Source organism: Myxine glutinosa, chromosome 5 (assembly GCF_964187855.1).
Source record: "Myxine glutinosa chromosome 5, kmMyxGlut1.1, whole genome shotgun sequence".
Taxonomy (NCBI): domain Eukaryota; kingdom Metazoa; phylum Chordata; class Myxini; order Myxiniformes; family Myxinidae; genus Myxine; species Myxine glutinosa.
The window spans coordinates 192,505,594-192,527,677 of NC_136265.1; the positions used below are offsets into that span (position 1 = coordinate 192,505,594).

Genomic DNA, 22,084 nt, shown 5'->3' on the forward strand with positions numbered 1-22,084 from the left:
TCTGTCTGTTTGTCTGTCTGTTTGTCTGTCTGTTTGTCTGTTTGCAGCACTGCGTCTACACCGTTGCACGGAGAATCGCCAAACTTTGCACACATAATGGTCTTGCCCTCTAATATACTGTGCCTCAATGATGACGTCATCAGTGACGTGGTTCGGCCGCCATCTTGGATAAACCGAATAAATTTGCACCTCTATATCTCCGAAAGTACTGAACAGAAAAAATTGAGACATGGCTCATTGTAAAGAACTCTCCATGGGGAATAAAATATGTTAATGATGACGTCATATGTCACGTGGTCGGCCGCCATCTTGGAAAAACGGCAAAAATTTGCACCACTATATCTCCAAAAGTGCTGAACAGAAAAAATTGAGACATGGCTCATTGTAAAGAACTCTCCATGGGGAATAAAATATGTAAATGATGACGTCATCAGTCACGTGGTTCGGTCGCCATCTTGGAAAAACGGCAAATCGTTGCGCCACTATATCTCCAAAAGTGCTGAACAGAAAAAATTGAGACATGGCTCATTGTAAAGAACTCTCCATGGGGAATAAAATATGTAAATGATGACGTCATCAGTCACGTGGTTCGGTCGCCATCTTGGAAAAACGGCAAATCGTTGCGCCACTATATCTCCAAAAGTGCTGAACAGAAAAAATTGAGACATGGCTCATTGTAAAGAACTCTCCATGGGGAATAAAATTTGTTAATGATGACGTCATCAGTCGCGTGGTCGGCCGCCATCTTGGAAAAACCGAAAAACCTAGCACCTCCATATCTCCGAAAGTGCTGAATAGAAAAAATTGACACATGGCTCATTGTCAAGAACTCTCCATGTTGAATAAAATATGTTAATGATGACGTCATCGGTCACGTGGTGCGGCCGCCATCTTGGAAAAACGGGAAAAAAATCACCTCCATATCTCCGAAAGTGCTGAATAGAAAAAATTGAGACATGGCTCATTGGAAAGAACTCTCCAGGGGGAATAAAATATGTTAATGATGACGTCATCGGTCACGTGGTTCGGCCGCCATCTTGGAAAATCCGAAAAACGTTGCACCTCTATCTCCAAAAGTGCTGAACAGAAAAAATTGAGACATGGCTCATTGGAAAGAACTCTCCAGGGGGAATAAAATATGTTAATGATGATGTCATCGGTCAGGTGGTTCAGCCGCCATATTTGTCCTAAATGGCCGATAAAAAAGTAAATTCCGGCAAGTCCTCGGTCTCTGACCGATTTTTCATTACTTGCCGGAAAAAATTTTCCGGCAAGTATGTTGATCTGTTCGTTTGTCTGTCTGTTTGTCTGTCTGTCTGTCTGTCTGTCTGTCTGTCTGTCTGTTTGCAGCACTGCGTCTACACCGTTGCACGGCGAATCGCCAAACTTTGCACACATATTGGTCTTGCCCTGGAATAGACTGTGCCCAATTGATGACGTCATCGGTGACGTGGTTCGGCCGCCATCTTGGAAAAACTGAAAAACCTTGCACCTCTATATCTCCGAAAGTACTGAACAGAAAAAATTGAGACATGGCTCATTGTAAAGAACTCTCCATGGGGAATAAAATATGTAAATGATGACGTCATCAGTCACGTGGTTCGGTCGCCATCTTGGAAAAACGGCAAATCGTTGCGCCACTATATCTCCAAAAGTGCTGAACAGAAAAAATTGAGACATGGCTCATTGGAAAGAACTCTCCATGGGGAATAAAATATGTTAATGATGACGTCATATGTCACGTGGTCGGCCGCCATCTTGGAAAAACCGAAAAACTCTGCACCTCCACATCTCCAAACGTCCTGAATAGAAAAAATTGAGACATGACTCATTGTAAAGAACTCTCCATGGGGAATAAAATATGTTAATGATGATGTCATAGGTTCCTCCATTATGACGTCATAATTCGCCAAGTACAAAACTTCATCCGATCAAGATGAAATTTCTTGAGCATCATCAAGGAATAAATTAGTTTAGAAAACAAGTAATGATGACTTCATCGGTCACGTGGTTTGGCCGCCATATTTGTCCTAAATGGCCGATAAAAAAGTACATTCCGGCAAGTCCTCGGTCTCTGACCGATTTTTCATTACTTGCCGGAAAAATTTTCCGGCAAGTATGTTGATCTGTTCGTTTGTTTGTCTGTCTGTCTGTTTGTCTGTCTGTTTGTCTGTCTGTTTGTCTGTTTGCAGCACTGCGTCTACACCGTTGCACGGAGAATCGCCAAACTTTGCACACATAATGGTCTTGCCCTCTAATATACTGTGCCTCAATGATGACGTCATCAGTGACGTGGTTCGGCCGCCATCTTGGAAAAACCGAATAAATTTGCACCTCTATATCTCCGAAAGTACTGAACAGAAAAAATTGAGACATGGCTCATTGTAAAGAACTCTCCATGGGGAATAAAATATGTTAATGATGACGTCATATGTCACGTGGTCGGCCGCCATCTTGGAAAAACGGCAAAAATTTGCACCACTATATCTCCAAAAGTGCTGAACAGAAAAAATTGAGACATGGCTCATTGTAAAGAACTCTCCATGGGGAATAAAATATGTAAATGATGACGTCATCAGTCACGTGGTTCGGTCGCCATCTTGGAAAAACGGCAAATCGTTGCGCCACTATATCTCCAAAAGTGCTGAACAGAAAAAATTGAGACATGGCTCATTGGAAAGAACTCTCCATGGGGAATAAAATATGTTAATGATGACGTCATATGTCACGTGGTCGGCCGCCATCTTGGAAAAACGGCAAAACTTTGCACCACTATATCTCCAAAAGTGCTGAACAGAATAATTGAGACATGGCTCATTGTAAAGAACTCTCCATGGGGAATAAAATATGTTAATGATGACGTCATCAGTCACGTGGTCGGCCGCCATCTTGGAAAAACGGCAAAACTTTGCACCACAAAATCTCCAAAAGTGCTGAACAGAAAAAATTGAGACATGGCTCATTGTAAAGAACTCTCCATGGGGAATAAAATATGTTAATGATGACGCCATCGGTCACGTGGTTCGGCCGCCATCTTGGAAAAATGGGAAAACTTTGCACCACTATATCTCCAAAAGTGCAGAATGGAAAAAATTGAGACATGGCTCATTGTAAAGAACTCTCAATGGGGAATAAAATATGTTAATGATGACGTCATATGTCACGTGGTTCGGCCGCCATCTTGGAAAAACCGAAAAATTGTGCACCTCCATATCTCTGAAAGTGCTGAATAGAAAAAATTGAGACATGGCTCATTGTAAAGAACTCTCCATGGGGAATAAAATATGTTAATGATGACATCATAGGTCACGTGGTTCGGCTGCCATCTTGGAAAAACCGAAAAACGTAGCACCTCCATATCTCCAAAAGTGCTGAATAGAAAAAGTTGAGACATGGCTCTTTGTGAAGAACTCTCCATGGGGAATAATATATGTTAATGATGACGTCATCTATCACGTGGTTCGGACGCCATATTTGTCTTAAATGGCCGATAAAAGAGTACATTCCGGCAAGTCCTCGGTCTCTGACCGATTTTTCGATCTTTCGATCGATCTTCGATCTTTCGGAGAATTTTTCGGTCACGTGTTTCGGCCGCCATATTGGAAAAACCGAAAAACTTTGCACCTCCATATCTCCGGAAGTGCTGAATAGAAAAAATTGAGACATGGCTCATTGGAAATAACTCTCCATGGGGAATAAAATATGTTAATGATGATGTCATCGGTCACGTGGTTCGGCCGCCATCTTGGAAAAAACGAAAAACTTTGCACCTCCATATCTCTGAAAGTGCTGAATAGAAAAAATTGAGACATGGCTCATTGTCAAGAACTCTCCATGTGGAATAAAATATGTTAATGATGACGTCATCGGTCACGTGGTTCGGCCGCCATCTTGGAAAAACCGAAAACTTTGCACCTCAACATCTCCGAAAGTGCTGAACAGAAAAAATTGAGACATGGCTCATTGGAAAGAACTCTCCATGGGGAATAAAATAAGTTAATGATGACATCATCTATCACGTGGTTCAGCCATCAGTCACGTGGTTCGGTCGCCATCTTGGAAAAACGGCAAAACGTTGCGCCACTATATCTCCAAAAGTGCTGAACAGAAAAAAATGAGACATGGCTCATTGTAAAGAACTCTCCATGGGGAATAAAATATGTTAATGATGACGTCATATGTCACGTGGTCGGCCGCCATCTTGGAAAAACGGCAAAACTTTGCACCACGAAATCTCCAAAAGTTCTGAACAGAAAAATTGAGACATGGCTCATTGTAAAGAACTCTCCATGGGGAATAAAATATGTTAATGATGATATCATCGGTCACGTGGTTCGGCCGCCATATTTGTTCTAAATGGCCGATAAAAAGTACATTCCGGCAAGTCCTCGGTCTCTGACCGATTTTTCATTTGTCTGTTTGTCTGTTTGTCTGTTTGTCTGTTTGTCTGTTTGCAGCACTGCGTCTACACCGTTGCACGTAGAATCGCCAAACTTGGCACACATATTGGTCTTGCCCTCTAATATACTGTGCCCAAATGATGACGTCATCGGTCACGTGGTTCGGCCGCCATCTTGGAAAAACCGAAAAAATTTGCACCTCGATATCTCAAAGTGTTGAACAGAAAAAATTGAGACATGGCTCATTGTGAAGAACTCTCCATGGGGAATAAAACATGTTAATGATGACGTCATCAGTCGCGTGGTTCGGCCGCCATCTTGGAAAAACCGAAAAAATTTGCACCTCCATATCTCCAAAAGTACTGAACCGAAAAAATTGAGACATGGCTCATTGTAAAGAACTCTCCATGGGGAATCAAATATGTTAATGATGACGTCATCAGTCACGTGGTTCGGCCGCCATCTTGGAAAAACTTTGCACCTCTATATCTCCGAAAGTGCTGAACAGAAAAAATTGAGACATGGCTCATTGTAAAGAACTCTCCATGGGGAATAAAATATGTAAATGATGATGTCATATGTCACGTGGTCGGCCGCCATCTTGGAAAAACGGCAAAAAATTTGCACCACTATATCTCCAAAAGTGCTGAACAGAAAAAATTGAGACATGGCTCATTGTAAAGAACTCTCCATGGGGAATAAAATTTGTTAATGATGACGTCATATGTCACGTGGTTCGGCCGCCATCTTGGAAAAACCGAAAAACCTAACACCTCCATATCTCTGAAAGTGCTGAATAGAAAAAATTGAGACATGACTCATTGTAAAGAACTCTCCATGGGGAATACAATATGTTAATAATGACGTCATCGGTCACGTGGTTTAGCCGCCATCTTGGAAAAACCTAGCACCTCCATATCTCCGAAAGTGCTGAATAGAAAAAATTGAGACATGGCTCATTGTAATGAACTCTCCATGGGGAATAAAATATGTTAATAATGACGTCATCGGTCACGTGGGTTAGCCGCCATCTTGGAAAAACCTAGCACCTCCATATCTCCGAAAGTGCTGAATAGAAAAAATTGAGACATGACTCATTGTAAAGAACTCTCCATGGGGAATAATATATGTTAATGATGACGTCATCGGTCACATGGTTCGGCCGCCATATTTGGCCTAAATGGCCGATAAAAAAGTACATTCCGGCAAGTCCTCGGTCTCTGACCGATTTTTACTTGCCGGAAAATTTTTTCCGGCAAGTATGTTGATCTGTTCGTTTGTTACTTGCCGGAAAAAATTTCCGGCAAGTATGTTGATCTGTTCGTTTGTTTGTCTGTCTGTCTGTTTGTCTGTCTGTTTGTCTGTCTGTTTGTCTGTTTGCAGCACTGCGTCTACACCGTTGCACGGAGAATCGCCAAACTTTGCACACATAATGGTCTTGCCCTCTAATATACTGTGCCTCAATGATGACGTCATCGGTGACGTGGTTCGGCCGCCATCTTGGAAAAACCGAATAAATTTGCACCTCTATATCTCCGAAAGTACTGAACAGAAAAAATTGAGACATGGCTCATTGTAAAGAACTCTCCATGGGGAATAAAATATGTTAATGATGACGTCATATGTCACGTGGTCGGCCGCCATCTTGGAAAAACGGCAAAAATTTGCACCACTATATCTCCAAAAGTGCTGAACAGAAAAAATTGAGACATGGCTCATTGTAAAGAACTCTCCATGGGGCATAAAATATGTTAATGATGACGTCATCAGTCACGTGGTCGGCCGCCATCTTGGAAAAACGGCAAAATTTTGCACCGCTATATCTCCAAAAGTGCTGAACAGAAAAAATTGAGACATGGCTCATTGTAAAGAACTCTCCATGGGTAATAAAATATGTTAATGATGATGTCATCAGTCACGTGGTTCGGCCGCCATCTTGGAAAATGGCAAAATTTTGCACCACTATATCTCCAAAAGTGCTGAACAGAAAAAATTAAGCTCATTGTAAACAACTCTCCATGGGGAATAAAATGTTAGTGATGACGTCATTGGTCACGTGGTTCGGCCGCCATCTTGGAAAAAGTTTGCAACTCTATATCTCCGAAAGTGCTGAACAGAAAAAATTGAGACATGGCTCATTGTAAAGAACTCTCCATGGGGAATAAAATATGTTAATGATGACGTCATCAGTCACGTGGTTCGGCCGCCATCTTGGAAAAACCTAAAAACTTTGCACCTCCATATCTCTGAAAGTACTGAATAGAAAAAATTGAGACATGGCTCATTGTAAAGAACTCTTGATGGGGAATAAAATATGTTAATGATGATGTCATCGGTCACGTGGTTCGGCCGCCATCTTGGAAAAACCGAAAAACTCTGCACCTCCACATCTCCAAAAGTCCTGAATAGAAAAAATTGAGACATGGCTCATTGTAAAGAACTCTCCATGGGGAATAAAATATGTTAATGATGACGTCATCGGTCACGTGGTTCGGCCGCCATATTTGTCCTAAATGGCCGATAAAAAAGTACATTCCGACAAGTCCTCGGTCTCTGACCGATTTTTCATTACTTGCCGGAAAAGATTCCGGCAAGTATGTTGATCTGTTCGTTTGTTTGTCTGTCTGTCTGTCTGTCTGTCTGTTTGTCTGTCTGTTTGCAGCACTGCGTCTACACCGTTGCACGGAGAATCGCCAAACTTTGCACACATATTGGTCTTGCCCTGGAATAGACTGTGCCCAATTGATGACGTCATCGGTGACGTGGTTCGGCCGCCATCTTGGAAAAACCGAAAAACTTTGCACCTCTATATCTCCGAAAGTACTGAACAGAAAAAATTGAGACATGGCTCATTGTAAAGAACTCTCCATGGGGAATAAAATATGTTAATGATGACGTCATCAGTCACGTGGTCGGCCGCCATCTTGGAAAATGGCAAAATTTTGCACCACTATATCTCCAAAAGTGCTGAACAGAAAAAATTGAGCTCATTGTAAAGTACTCTCCATGGGGAATAAAATGTTAGTGATGACGTCATTGGTCACGTGGTTCGGCCGCCATCTTGGAAAAAGTTTGCAACTCTATATCTCCGAAAGTGCTGAACAGAAAAAATTGAGACATGGCTCATTGTAAAGAACTCGCCATGGGGAATAAAATATGTTAATGATGACGTCATCAGTCACGTGGTTCGGCCGCCATCTTGGAAAAACCTAAAAACTTTGCACCTCCATATCTCTGAAAGTACTGAATAGAAAAATTGAGATGTGACTCATTGTAAAGAACTCTCCATGGGGAATAAAATATGTTAATGATGACGTCATAGGTCACGTGGTTCGGCCGCCATCTTGGAAAAACCGAAAAACCTACCACCTCCATATCTCCCAAAGTGCTCAATATAAAAAATTGAGACATGGCTCATTGTAAAGAACTCTACATGGGGAATAAAATATGTTCATGATGACATCATCGGTCACGTGGTTCGGCCGCCATATTTGTCCTAAATGACCGATAAAAAAGTAAATTCCGGCAAGTCCTCGGTCTCTGACCGATTTTTCATTTGCTTGTTTGTTTGTTTTCTTGTTTGTTTGTCACCGGCCTACAGGTCACAATTTTCAACCGATCTTCACCAAACTTCACCAAGTGGTAGAGTTGGTCAAATGCCAGAAGCCTATTGTTTTTGGGGTCAATAGGTCAAAAGGTCAACATAGGCCAAAGGTCACCAACTTTGCTAAATTTCTAAAATCCTCAATTTTCATCCGATTGACTCGAAATTTGAAGACCACTTGCATATCTGGTCATTGAATTCAACCACCAATAATTTTTGAGGTCAACATAGGCCAAATGGTCAACATAGGCCAAATTTCTAAAATCCTCAATTTTCATCCAATTGACTTGAAATTTGGAGAGGACTTGCACATCTGGTCAATCAATTCAACCACCAAGTACCTTTGAGGTCAACATAGGCCAAAAGGTCAACATAGGCCAAATTTCTAAAATCCTCAATTTTCAGCCAATTGACTTGAAATTTGAAGAGGACTTGCATATCTGGTCACTGAATTCAACCACAAACTATATTTGATGTCAACATAGGCCAAAAGGTCAACATAGGCCAAATGGTCAACATAGGCCAAATTTCTAAAATCCTCAATTTTCATCCAATTGACTTGAAATTTGAAAAGGACTTGCATATCTCGTCACTGAATTCAACCACAAATTATATTTTCGGTGAACATAGGTCAAAAGGTCAACATAGGCCAAATTTCTAAAATCCTCAATTTTCATCCAATTGACTTGAAATTTGAAAAAGACTTGCATATCTCGTCACTGAATTCAACCACCTAGTATATTTGAGGTCAACATCGGAAGGTCAACATAGGCCACATTTCTAAAATCCTAAATTTTCATCTAATTGATGTGAAATTTGAAGAGGACTTGCATATCTGGTTACTGAATTCAACCACCAAGTATTTTTGAGGTCACCATAGGCCAAAAGGTCAACATAGGTCATCATGTATCATTGGAAAACTTTTGGGGGAGGGTGGATTTTGCAAGTATCGTGCTACGCATGACGTCTTCTTGTTACTTGCAAAATCGAAGATTTTTCAAGTACAGTATATTGGTCAGTTGTGTTTGTGATTCTGTCTGTCTGTCTGTCTGTCTGTCTGTCTGTCTGTTTGTTTGTTTGTTTGTAACTTGCAAAATCGAAGATTTTTCAAGTATATTGGTCGGTTGTGTTTGTGACTGTCTGTCTGTCTGTTTATTTGTTTGCTTGCTTGTTTGTTTGTTTGTCACCGGCCTACAGGTCACAATTTTCAACCGATCTTCACCAAACTTCACCAAGTGGTAGATTTTGTCAAATGCCAGTAGCCTATTGCTTTTGGGGTCAATAGGTCAAAAGGTCAACATAGGCCAAAGGTCACCAACTTTGCTAAATTTCTAAAATCCTCAATTTTCATCCGATTGACTTGAAATTTGAAGACCACTCGCATATCTGGTCATTGAATTCAACCACCAATAATTTTTGAGGTCAACATAGGCCAAATGGTCAACATAGGCCAAATTTCTAAAATCCTCAAATTTCATCCAATTGACTTGAAATTTGAAAAGGACTTGCATATCTCGTCACTGAATTCAACCACAAATTATATTTTAGGTGAACATCGGCCAAAAGGTCAACATAGGCCAAATTTGTAAAATCCTCAATTTTCATCCAATTGACTTGAAATTTGAAAAGGACTTGCATATCTCGTCACTGAATTCAACCACCTAGTATTCTTGAGGTCAACATAGGCCAAAAGGTCAACATAGGCCAAATTTCTAAAATCCTCTATTTTCATCTAATTGACTTGAAATTTGAAGAGGACTTGCATATCTGGTCAATGAATTCAACCACAAACTATATTTGATGTCAACATAGGCCAAAAGGTCAACATAGGCCAAATTTCTAAAATCCTCAATTTTCATCCGATTGACTTGAAATTTGAAGACCACTTGCATATCTGGTCATTGAATTCAACCACCAATAATTTTTGAGGTCAACATAGGCCAAATGGTCAACATAGGCCAAATTTCTAAAATCCTCAATTTTCATCCAATTGACTTGAAATTTGGAGAGGACTTGCACATCTGGTCACTGAATTCAACCACCAAGTATTCTTGAGGTCAACATAGGCCAAATGGTCAACATAGGCCAAATTTCTAAAATCCTCAAATTTCATCCAATTGACTTCAAATTTGAAAAGGACTTGCATATCTCATCACTGAATTCAACCACAAATTATATTTTCGGTGAACATAGGCCAAAAGGTCAACATAGGCCAAATTTCTAAAATCCTCAATTTTCATCCAATTGACTTGAAATTTGAAGAGGACTTGCATATCTGGTCACTGAATTCAACCACCAAGTATTCTTGAAGTCAACTTCGGCCAAAAGGTCAACATAGGCCAAATTTCTAAAATCCTCAATTTTCATCCAATTGACTTGAAATTTGAAGACCACTTGCATATCTGGTCACTGAATTCAACCACCAAGTATTTTTGAGGTCAACATAGGCCAAAAGGTCAACATGGGCCAAATTTCTAAAATCGTCACTTTTCATCCTGTTGACCCGAACTTTGATCAAGATTGTAAATTTAAATCTTCATGAAATGGCCAATTTGCTGTATCAATGGTAAACTTTTGGGGGAGGGCGTATTTTGCAAGTATCGTGCTACGCATGACGTTTTCTTGTTACTTGCAAAATCGAAGATTTTACAAGTATATTGGTCGGTTGTGTTTGTGACTCTGTCTGTCTGTTTGTTTGTTTGCTTGTTTGTTTGTTTGTTTGTTTGTTTGTCACCGGCCTACAGGTCACAATTTTCAACCAAACTTCACCAAGTGGTAGAGTTGGTCAAATGCCAGAAGCCTATTGTTTTGGGGTCAATAGGTCAAACGGTCAACATAGGCCAAAGGTCACCAACTTTGCTAAATTTCTAAAATCCTCAATTTTCATCCGATTGACTTGAAATTTGAAGACCACTTGCATATCTGGTCATTGAATTCAACCACCAAGAATTTTTGAGGTCAACATAGGCCAAATGGTCAACATAGGCCAAATTTCTAAAATCCTCAATTTTCATCCAATTGACTTGAAATTTGGAGAGGACTTGCATTGAATTCAACCACCAAGTATTCTTGAGGTCAACATAGGCCAAATGGTCAACATAGGCCAAATTTCTAAAATCCTCAATTTTCATCCAATTGACTTGAAATTTGAAAAGGACTTGCATATCTCGTCACTGAATTCAACCACAAATTATATTTTAGGTGAACATAGGTCAAAAGGTCAACATAGGCCAAATTTCTAAAATCCTCAATTTTCATCCAATTGACTTGAAATTTGAAGAGGACTTGCATATCTGGTCAGTGAATTCAACCACCAAGTATCTTTGAGGTCAACATAGGCCAAAAGGTCAACATAGGCCAAATTTCTAAAATCCTCAATTTTCATCCAATTGACATGAAATTTGAAGAGGACTTGCATATCTGGTCACTGAATTCAACCACCAAGTATTTTTGAGGTCACCATAGGCCATCATGTCACATTGAAAACTTTTGGGGGAGGGCGTATTTTGCAAGTATCGTGCTACGCATGGCGTTTTCTTGTTTGTTTGTTTGTTTGTCACCGGCCTACAGGTCACAATTTTCAACCAAACTTCACCAAGTGGTAGAGTTAGTCAAATGCCAGAAGCCTATTGTTTTGGGGTCAATAGGTCAAAAGGTCAACATAGGCCAAAGGTCACCAACTTTGCTAAATTTCTAAAATCCTCAATTTTCATCCGATTGACTTGAAATTTGAAGACCACTTGCATATCTGGTCATTGAATTCAACCACCAATAATTTTTGAGGTCAACATAGGCCAAATTTCTAAAATCCTCAATTTTCATCCAATTGACTTGAAATTTGGAGAGGACTTGCATTGAATTCAACCACCAAGTATTCTTGAGGTCAACGTAGGCCAAATGGTCAACATAGGCCAAATTTCTAAAATCCTCAATTTTCATCCAATTGACTTGAAATTTGAAAAGGACTTGCATATCTCGTCACTGAATTCAACCACAAATTATATTTTAGGTGAACATAGGTCAAAAGGTCAACATAGGCCAAATTTCTAAAATCCTTGGTTATGACTAACTTCCCTGAAAATGTCTGCTGCTCTTCTTCTGCTCCGATCGGATCATCTGATCATGTCCTTGTTAAAGTGGACATCTCTCTGACCATCCTCAGGGAGCCTGCTCAGCGTCGACGAGTCTGGCATTTCACTCAGGCCAACTGGCACGGTCTTCAAGCAGCCATCAATCATCTGGACTGGTCTCCCATCTCTACCACCTCTGACATCAACTCATCCTGGGAATTCTTCCAAAGTAAATTGCTCTCTCTCATGCACAGATTTATCCCATCTCGTCTTCAGTTGTCATACCCTTCCTCCCGTCCATGGTACACGGAATCTTGTGGTGAGGCTGTTGCCCAGAAACAACTTGCCTTCGTCTCCTGGAAAGCAAATCCAACGGAAGGAAATCTCATTTCCTTTCACAAAGCCCGAAACAAGTGTGTGTCCACCCTCAGGAGAGCCAGGAAACAATATCTCTCCGTTCTCAAGACCGAACTCTCTTATCTGTCTCCCTCTTCCAAATCCTGGTGGCGTCTGGTCAAATCCGTTTCTGGTGTTTGTTCCCCCTCCATCCCCTCCCTTACCTCAAATGGCTACACAGCTGACTCCGCACGTGAAAAAGCTGAATGCCTCAACTCTGTGTTTGCCTCTAAATATTGTGTCCCAAACCCATCCCTCTCTGTACCCACCATACCCAGTCGTACCCTGCTGCTCCTGGAATCCGTGTCCTTTCCTCCTGACAAGGTGGAAAAGTTTCTGTCAACCCTCGACTCTGATTCTGCAACTGGACCCGACGGCATCAGCCCATGGGTCCTAAAATCCTGCTCTGCTGCTCTATCTCACCCTCTCTCTGTTCTCTTCACCCTCTCTTTTGCTCAAGGTCAACTGCCATCTGCTTGGAAATCAGCCAACATCACCGCTCTGCACAAAAAAGGTGCAAAAACAGATCCTAGCAACTACAGACCAATCAGCCTTCTCCCAATTATCAGCAAAGTCATGGAATCCATCATTGCTTCGGATATGAAATCTTTCCTCTTCTCCAATGGCTTGATCTCTGATCATCAATTTGGTTTCAGACCAGGTCACTCTACTCTGGACATGCTGCTTCTGCTGTCTCAACAATGGATGGAGGTCCTCAATGCCAAACAGGAAATTAGAGCTGTCTCCCTCGACATATCACGTGCCTTCGACACGGTCTGGCAGCCCGCTCTGCTCACCAAACTCTCCTCCTTTGGTATCCATGGAAATCTCCACGCATGGCTGGCGGACTTCCTCTCTAGTCGTCGTCAACATGTGGCCCTGAATGGGTTTCTCTCATCTCCTCTTCCTGTTCAGGCTGGAGATCCCCAAGGCAGTGTTCTGGGCCCCGTGCTTTTTCTGGTCTTCATCAATGATCTCTCTGACTCTCTCGAAAATCCTCTCTATCTCTTTGCTGATGACTCCACTCTCTGCCGCTCCATTCCTCTTCCCTCAGATCGGCAGTCTGCTGCCTCCTCACTCTCTGAAGACCTGGACAAAATCACAGACTGGTCAAACAAGTGGAACATGTCTTTCAATCCTGACAAATCTCACACTCTTACTATGTCTCTCCGAAAAGATCGACTGGACAACCCTCCCATCTACTTTCTCAACAATCCTCTCCAAGAAGTTCTGTCGCTCAAGATTTTGGGTCTCACTATCTGCCATGATCTTTCTTGGGAAAACCACATTTCCAAGCTGGCCTCCAAAGCCAGTCGCCGACTGGGCATCCTCCGTCGTGCGAAGTCCTTCCTCGGCACACCTGAGCTCCTCACCACATACAAGGCTTTCATCCGCAGCTCAATGGAATACTGTTCTCCCCTATGGGCCGGTGCTCCTGCCTCACACCTAGCTCGGCTTCACGCTGTTGAAACCAAAGCTTTCAGAATTATTGGAATCTCCCGCGATGAAGCTATCTCTGAGGGCCTTTCACTCACTCACCGCAGGCAGGTAGGTGGTCTTTCTGTCTTCTACCGACTCCTCTCCGGCCTTGCACCCCCAGCTCTCTCTGTGCTCTGTCCCCCAAATATTCCTACAGGTCGCACAAGATCTGCCAGCAACCCTCTGATGGTTAAACTGCCGAAATCTCTGCTCTCTGCTCACCTTCACTCTTTCATTCCTCTTTTCTCCCGCCTCTGGAACAAACTCCCTCACTCCCTTCAATCCCACTCCTCCCTCCAGGTCTTTAAAACAGCTGTTCAACACCATCTCTTATCTTCCCCCATCCAAAACCTTGATCTTTTCTACCCCCGCTAATTCACCCCAGATCCAACTTGTTTGAAATTCCAACTTCTTTCCTGGAAGTCCTGGCAGTGTCCATATGTTTTATACCTCTCCCACCGCCCCCTTCCCATGCCCCCCCCCCCCCCCCAAAGCCCTCGCCCTCTCTCAGATCTCTCGATGTCTCCATGTCTCTCGGTCACTGCTCTCAAATGTTGTGTTTGTGTCCTTCCCCCTCTCTCCCCATCTTGTCTACCGCTCCCGTTGTTATATGTTTTATGTGTCGGTTTGTCTTTCTGTGTGATTAATGTTCGCTCTTTCACGAGCCTCGATCTTGTATACAAAAAAAAAAAAAAAAAAAAAATCCTCAATTTTCATCCAATTGACTTGAAATTTGAAGAGGACTTGCATATCTGGTCAGTGAATTCAACCACCAAGTATCTTTGAGGTCAACATAGGCCAAAAGGTCAACATAGGCCAAATTTCTAAAATCCTCAATTTTCATCCAATTGACATGAAATTTGAAGAGGACTTGCATATCTGGTCACTGAATTCAACCACCAAGTATTTTTGAGGTCACCATAGGCCATCATGTCACATTGAAAACTTTTGGGGGAGGGCGTATTTTGCAAGTATCGTGCTATGCATGACGTTTTCTTGTTTGTTTGTTTGTTTGTCACCGGCCTACAGGTCACAATTTTCAACCGATCTTCACGAAACTTCACCAAATGGTAGAGTTGGTCAAATGCCAGAAGCCTATTGTTTTGGGGTCAATAGGTCAAAAGGTCAACATAGGCCAAAGGTCACCAAATTTGCTAAATTTCTAAAATCCTCAATTTTCATCCGATTGACTTGAAATTTGAAGACCACTTGCATATCTGGTCACTGAATTCAACCACCAAGTATTTTTGAGGTCAGCATAGGCCAAATGGTCAACATAGACCAAATTTCTAAAATCCTCAATTTTCATCCAATTGACTTGAAATTTGAAGAGGACTTGCATATCTGGTCACTGAATTCAACCACAAATTATATTTTTGGTTAACATAGGCCAAAAGCTCAACATAGGCCAAAAGGTCAACATAGGCCAAATTTCTAAAATGCTCATTTTTCATCCAATTGACTTGAAATTTGAAGAGGACTTGCATATCTGGTCACTGAATTCAACCACCAAGTATATTTGAGGTCAACATAGGCCAAAAGGTCAACATGGGCCACATTTCTAAAATCCTCAATTTTCATCTGATTGACTTGAAATTTGAAGAGGTCTTGCACATTGAGTCACTAAATAGGGAAACGAACTATTTTTGAGGTCAAAAGGTCAAAGGTCAACTCAAGGACAACCTTCCAAAATCATCATTTTTCATCTGAAAAATCGTCACTTTTCTTCCTATTGACCTGTGCTTTGAACAAGATTGTAAATTTTAATCTTCATGAAATGGACAATTTGCTGTATCATTGGAAAACTTTGGGGGGGGGGGGGGGATTTCGCAAGTATCATGCTACGCATGACGTTTTCTTGTTTGTTTGTTTGTTTGTTTTTGTTTGTCACCGGCCTACAGGTCACAATTCCAAACCGATCGTCACAAAACTTCACCAAGTTGTACAGGTTGTCCCAATTGAGAAGCCTATTGTTTTTGGGGTCAAAAGGTCAACATAGGCCAAAGGTCACCAACTTTGCTAAATTTCTAAAATCCTCAATTTTCATCCGATTGACTTGAAATTTGAAGAGGACTTGCATTTCTAGTCACTGAATGCAACCACCAAGTATATTTGACGTCAACATAGGCCAAAAGGTCAACATAGGCCAAATTTCTAAAATCCTCAATTTTCATCCGATTGACTTGAAATTTGAAGAGGACTTGCATATCTGGTCACTGAATTCAACCACCAAGTATTTTTGAGGTCAACCTAGGCCAAAAGGTCAACATAGGCCAAAAGGTCAACATAGGCCAAAAGGTCAACATAGGCCAAATTTATAAAATCCTCAATTTTCATCCAATTGACTTGAAATTTGAAGAGGACTTGCATATCTGGTCACTGAATTCAACCACCAAGTATTTTTGAGGTCAACATCGGCCAAAAGTTTAACCTAGGCCACATTTCTAAAATCCTCAATTTTCATCCAATTGACTTGAAATTTGAAGAGGACTTGCATATCTGGTCACTGAATTTTAACCACCAAGTATATTTGAGGTCAACCTCGGCCAAAATGTCAACATAGGCGAAAAGGTCAACATAGGCCAAATTTCTAAAATCCTCAATTTTCATCCGATTGACTGGAAATTTGAAGAGCATTTGCATATCTGGTCACTGAATTCAACCACAAATTATATTTTCGGTAAACATAAGGTCAACATTGGCCGAATTTCTAAAATCACCAATTTTCATTTGATTGACTTGAAATTCTAAGAGGATTTGCAAATATCATCACTGAATTCAACCACCAACTATTTGTGAGGTCAACATAGGCCAAAATGTCAACGTTGGCCGTTTTTTTAAAATCCTCAATTTTCATCCAAATGACTTGAAAACTAAACAGCATTTGCACATTGAGTCACTAAATAGGGAATCTAACTATTTTTGAGGTCAAATGGTCAAAGGTCAACTCAAGGTTAACCTTCCAAAATCATCATTTTTCATCTGAAAAATCGTCACTTTTCTTCCTATTGGCCCGAGCTTTGACCCGAGCTTTGATCAAGATTGTCAATTTTAATCTTGATGAAATGGACAATTTGCTGTATCAATGGAATTTTTTTCTTGTGGGGGGGCGGGGATTTTGCAAGTATCGTGCTCCGCATGACGTCTTCTTGTTTGTCTGTTTGTCTGTTTGTCCTTGAACAAAATATCTCAAAAAGTTGTGGACGGATTCGGACGAAATTTGGCAGAGATGTAGCGTATGTGACAAGGACGAAATGATTCGATTTTGGCGAAGATCCGGATTCGGATCCGGCTACTAGAATTTTAAAAGTGATTCTTCACCATTGGGAGATAGGGCCAAAAACGATACATAGCAGGATATCTAAAAAGTTGTGGACGGATTTGGACGAAACTTGTTGGACCGGTTGGGTGTCTGATAAGGACGATTCTGTTCGATTTTGATGAGGATCTGAATGTGCATTCGGATATGAGAATTATTTAATTTTTAAGTGATTCTTCACCATTACGAGATCGAGCCAAAAACGATACATGGTAGGATATCTCAAAAGGTTATGGACGCATTTGGACGAAACCTGGTGGACAGGTTGTGTTCGTGACACGGAAGAATAGATTCGATTTTGGTGAAGATCTGAATATAGATTCGGATATGAGAATTATTTTATTTTTAAGTGAGTCTTCACCATTGAGATTCTTCACCTTCACCACATGGCCAACCAGGCGGAGGTATGTATGCTTTCTACTGAGTGCCTTCTAGTTGTTTATGTCAGGGTCAGTTTGCTTTTGACCCAATTGCCTTGTATGGTGTTTTATACTTTCACCAAATGATTTATCTGCACACATGAGAGTTTCAAATGTGGAAGGAGCACGTACAAGGTGTGACAAAGTATGATATGGAATAATAAGGGAAATTCTGATGTTCACATCGAAAATTTTGATCTTTCGAACATAAAGGGGAAGGAGTTTTTATAAATTCATAATTCACTTACTTAATAGATAGAAGCCCCCTTATCGAAATGATCATTATTGTTGACATTCCTCCTAAGTAAACAGGTGTGTTCATTCCTAATTGCAGGTGATGGAACACCCTCAAGCTCCATCTTCTGCCACCTACTCAAAAACAGCCCTTGTGTTGAATGTTGTTTCCCTCCTCACTGGAGTCATAATTTGGGGGTTATCCATCGGGATAATAGTCGAAACATTAAACCAACCATATTAAAATGATGCAAGTGAGAGCAAAGCAAATGTTTGCAGTAATAATGGTGATTGTTTTGAAATTTAACACATTTGATGAATGCAAAGGAATTTCCTGCTGTCCTCGCTCTTACCGTTCACCTTCCCTACGTCCCTGGTAATTTTTACTTGTTAAAAAGCACACGGTCTGTGTGATGAAATGCTGTGATGTCAAACATGTTCAATATGGGCCTGTGAAGAGGCCTCATTTTGAGCACGATGATTCGGAACGATGTTCTAGTGTGATTTCATGCTCTCATTCTGCCACCGATTCAGCTCGATATTTGAACGTCACCTGCAAAAGACAGCAAGAAACAGTCATTAGAGGTTTTAAGGTGTTTGATAGACATTCCACCCATGGATCATGTGCCTTTGTTGAATATTAAATTCCGATCATCATTCCCGTTTCCCTTCTATATTTGATATGAAAATTCCCTTTTTGAGGAGTTTGAGAGAACAAACGTACATCACTGGTTCATTGTGTAACTCCATAGGTGGGTTGGTTTAACGATACTTCCTTTAGTCCGATTATAAATAACGATTATCCGGTTTATTATTTTCCCAAATATATTTTTTGGGCAAGTGGGTCAGGTATATCATCCTCTAACACATATCTTCTAAAACCGTCAAGATTGTTAACCTTAAAAAAACGTGACTGTTCCAGACCCCGTGATCCAATTCAACACATTCAGGATTTTACTGCTACACTCCATGGCGCTGCAATCTTATCCAAGGTCGACCTCGTTCATGCGTACCATCAGATTCCCGTTGATCCAGAGGACATCCTGAAGACGGCAGCAAGCATGCCTTTCGGCCTGTTCCCATTCCTTCAGATGCCTTTCAGCCTCTTCCCGTTCCTTCAGATGCCTTTCGGCCTGTTCCCGTTCCTTCAGATGCCTTTCGGCCTGTTCCCGTTCCTTCAGATGCCTTTCGGCCTCTTCCCGTTCCTTCAGATGCTTTTCGGCCTCTTCCCGTTCCTTCAGATGCCTTTCGGCCTGTTCCCGTTCCTTCAGATGCCTTTCGGCCTCTTCCCGTTCCTTCTGATGCCTTTCGGCCTCTTCCCATTCCTTCAGATGCCTTTCAGCCTCTTCCCGTTCCTTCAGATGCCTTTCAGCCTCTTTCCATTCCTTCAGATGCCTTTCGGCCTGTTCCCATTCAATCAGATGCCTTTCGGCCTGTTCCCGTTCCTTCAGATGCCTTTCGGCCTGTTCCCGTTCCTTCAGATGCCTTTCGGCTTCTTCCCGTTCCTTCTGATGCCTTTCGGCCTCTTCCCGTTCCTTCTGATGCCTTTCGGCCTGTTCCCATTCCTTCAGATGCCTTTCAGCCTCTTTCCATTCCTTCAGATGCCGTTCGGCCTGTTCCCGTTCCTTCAGGTGCCGTTCGGCCTGTTCCTTCAGATGCCTTTCGGCCTGTTCCCGTTCATTCAGATGCCGTTCGGCCTGTTCCTGTTCCTTCAGATGCCATTCGGCCTGTTCCTGTTCTTGTTCCTTCAGATGCCGTTCGGCCTGTTCCTATTGTCGCATAAATTTGGACTTGAAATAATTGACTAATCAAGAATCCAATGTCCAAATTTGCCAGAAGATGCTTGACAGATTTTTAATTCCCATGGAGGACCTCACTTAGGTTACAAGGAAGATACACGACAAGAAACAAAGAAAACCCTTTTGCAAAATCCCATTTCAAGAAGAACACGCTGCAAAATCCCATTTCAAGAAGAACACGCTGCAAAATCCGCACACAAAATTCCAAACAAATAAACAAAGTCCTGAAGCAAAATCCTCAAGTGAAAATCCCACATGAAATCTGAAGTGAAATCCGACATCTCTGGTGCAGGTCAGATTCTTTTTACTTGCTGGGAAGAAAGAAATGAGGTTGGGGAGGGGCAAAGATCGATGGATGAGGAAGAAGGATAACAAAGTTCAGGTAGGTCAGAAAGTTTTAGCAAACTAAGAATGAAGGTAGCAGCATTGTGTGGTCTCTGGTGCCACCTTTTGGTCCGTCCATGGTAAGGCAGGTCGTTTCTTCAACACCGTTGCATGTAAGACAAATCAGACAGGTTGTTATCTCTCCTCCCTAGCCCTTAGTGTCCATGAATCTGATTTATATATGCGTGAGAGATAGGTGCAATGCCTTATCCCTTCAGTACAAACAACTTTTATGGCCTTTAGAGAAAGCAACTCTGCTCTGACGCGAACCACCTGGATCATTAATTTACTCTGTCAGTTTGAGTTGTTCACAGAAAGGTAGCTTTTAATACTTTTCAGCCTGATAGAGATGCAGTTATATCTTGTTGTGTCTTAATACATTTACCATCTTGTCTCAGCACATTCACATATGTTGTTTCAAGTTAATAGAACATTAATCACAGTTGCATGTAAGCCTTACAAGAAAGAGTGTGTAATTTATTTCCCCAGCCCCAGTTGCGAAGTAACTATGTTTCCTCAAAGGGAGAAAGGGTGTTTTAATCAATTACAGATGTTAACACTTTGTAATGTAAGCTTATAACTACATATATATTTATTCATGCGTTACTAACAAGTAAAGAGATTTGTTATATATGTTACATCATATTAACTATGTGTAGTTAAAATATGGAGAGGAACATAAAATCAAAGGAAAAGTGTTTTGGAGAAAGAAAAGAGATGCTTTGAGACCGAGTTATCGCTCGGCAGGTGTGCACAGATATGCTGCCTGAGTTTGACCTTGCCAACTTTCATGATAAGTTTAGAAGTTTTCTTTCCCAACTTGTAACTTTTCTCAAACTTGTATTATATATTGGAGTCTAAATAAATAACTATTCGCAGAATATAATGATTAAATATGTTATGTCGTGCGCCTCCCGTTTAACACCAGAAGGTCGCGGATAGGCCTAAACGGTTTATTCAGAGGCAACAACCAAACAAGGATTTTACAATGTCGCACGGGAGGAAGAAGGAAAATGGAAGCTGCGCAAAAAGCTTACCTTGTGCGCTGACTGCAGCTTCGGTCCTGCAAGGAAATTAATTCAACCGGGCACAGGTTCAACAGGTGATGGAAAATAATACAAGGGTTTATTGCAAAGAAAATCGGGACGGGGAAAAGCACGCGCCGGTAATAAATATCCTAATCGGGACGTCCCCACACGACAGATTTCAGAAACGAGACACAGGAATATGAATTAATAAAAAGAAAAAAGTCCGTTATGTAATTGTGAAAAGTTCTGCGGATGCGGCTTTATCTCGTCTGTCGTCTTGCATCCCCAAGCTCCGCTGCACACCACGAGGCCCCTCGCTCCAGCACCACAGCACCAAGCACCCCTCCAAGCACAAGCACCGCTCCAAGCACCACGAGGTCGAGCTTCACACACGATTGATAAGCCAACTCTCAAGCCAACTCAACCAGGGACAGGACTCTCCACTCAGGATCGCACCGGGACTGCCAGGGCCAGGAATCTCCAGAGCATGAACCGCAAGAGACGCAAGAGAGCAAGAGCTGCAAGGGAGCGAATGATGTCCAAGCACCAAGAGAGAAAAAAAAGAGCACGAACCACGAGAGACTCTCCAGACCAACTCAAATGGCGCAAGACTCCAAAATGGCGTTCGGCGCTCTCTTAAATAACCTTGCTGGTGACGTCACGTCAGCCTTCGTGCGCTACCCAATCAGTGCCCTCCACTGACTCACCGGCTGGAGGTTCACGCCAACCACGCTACCCCAACTCTCGGCCCCTGTTCCGTGGTCATAGCGCATGGCACTCAAGGTGGATAGGCCTGTCGGAGGTGTAACTGGCGGCAGCGCCCATCGGCGGTGCCCCGGCCTGGTTTCTTTGCCTGTTCCTTCCAAAGTCACTGTCAGGGAAGGGCATTATTTAGTGTTGCAATAGGGACCTTTCTATGGTGTCTACAGGTGTGCATTGCCATAAGGGACAA

At 41.9% G+C, this 22,084-nt stretch overlaps 1 long non-coding RNA gene across 1 annotated transcript in view; it reads left to right on the forward strand.

The window, feature by feature from the left end:
- Nucleotides 1–18,578, forward strand: part of LOC144892440 (uncharacterized) — a 28,216-nt gene extending 9,638 nt beyond the window's left edge. Inside the window, exon 2 of the long non-coding RNA XR_013623653.1 lies at nt 18,022–18,578. This is a non-coding gene — a long non-coding RNA (uncharacterized LOC144892440). The remainder of the gene's footprint in view (nt 1–18,021) is intronic.
- Nucleotides 18,579–22,084: the final 3,506 nt, after the last annotated feature.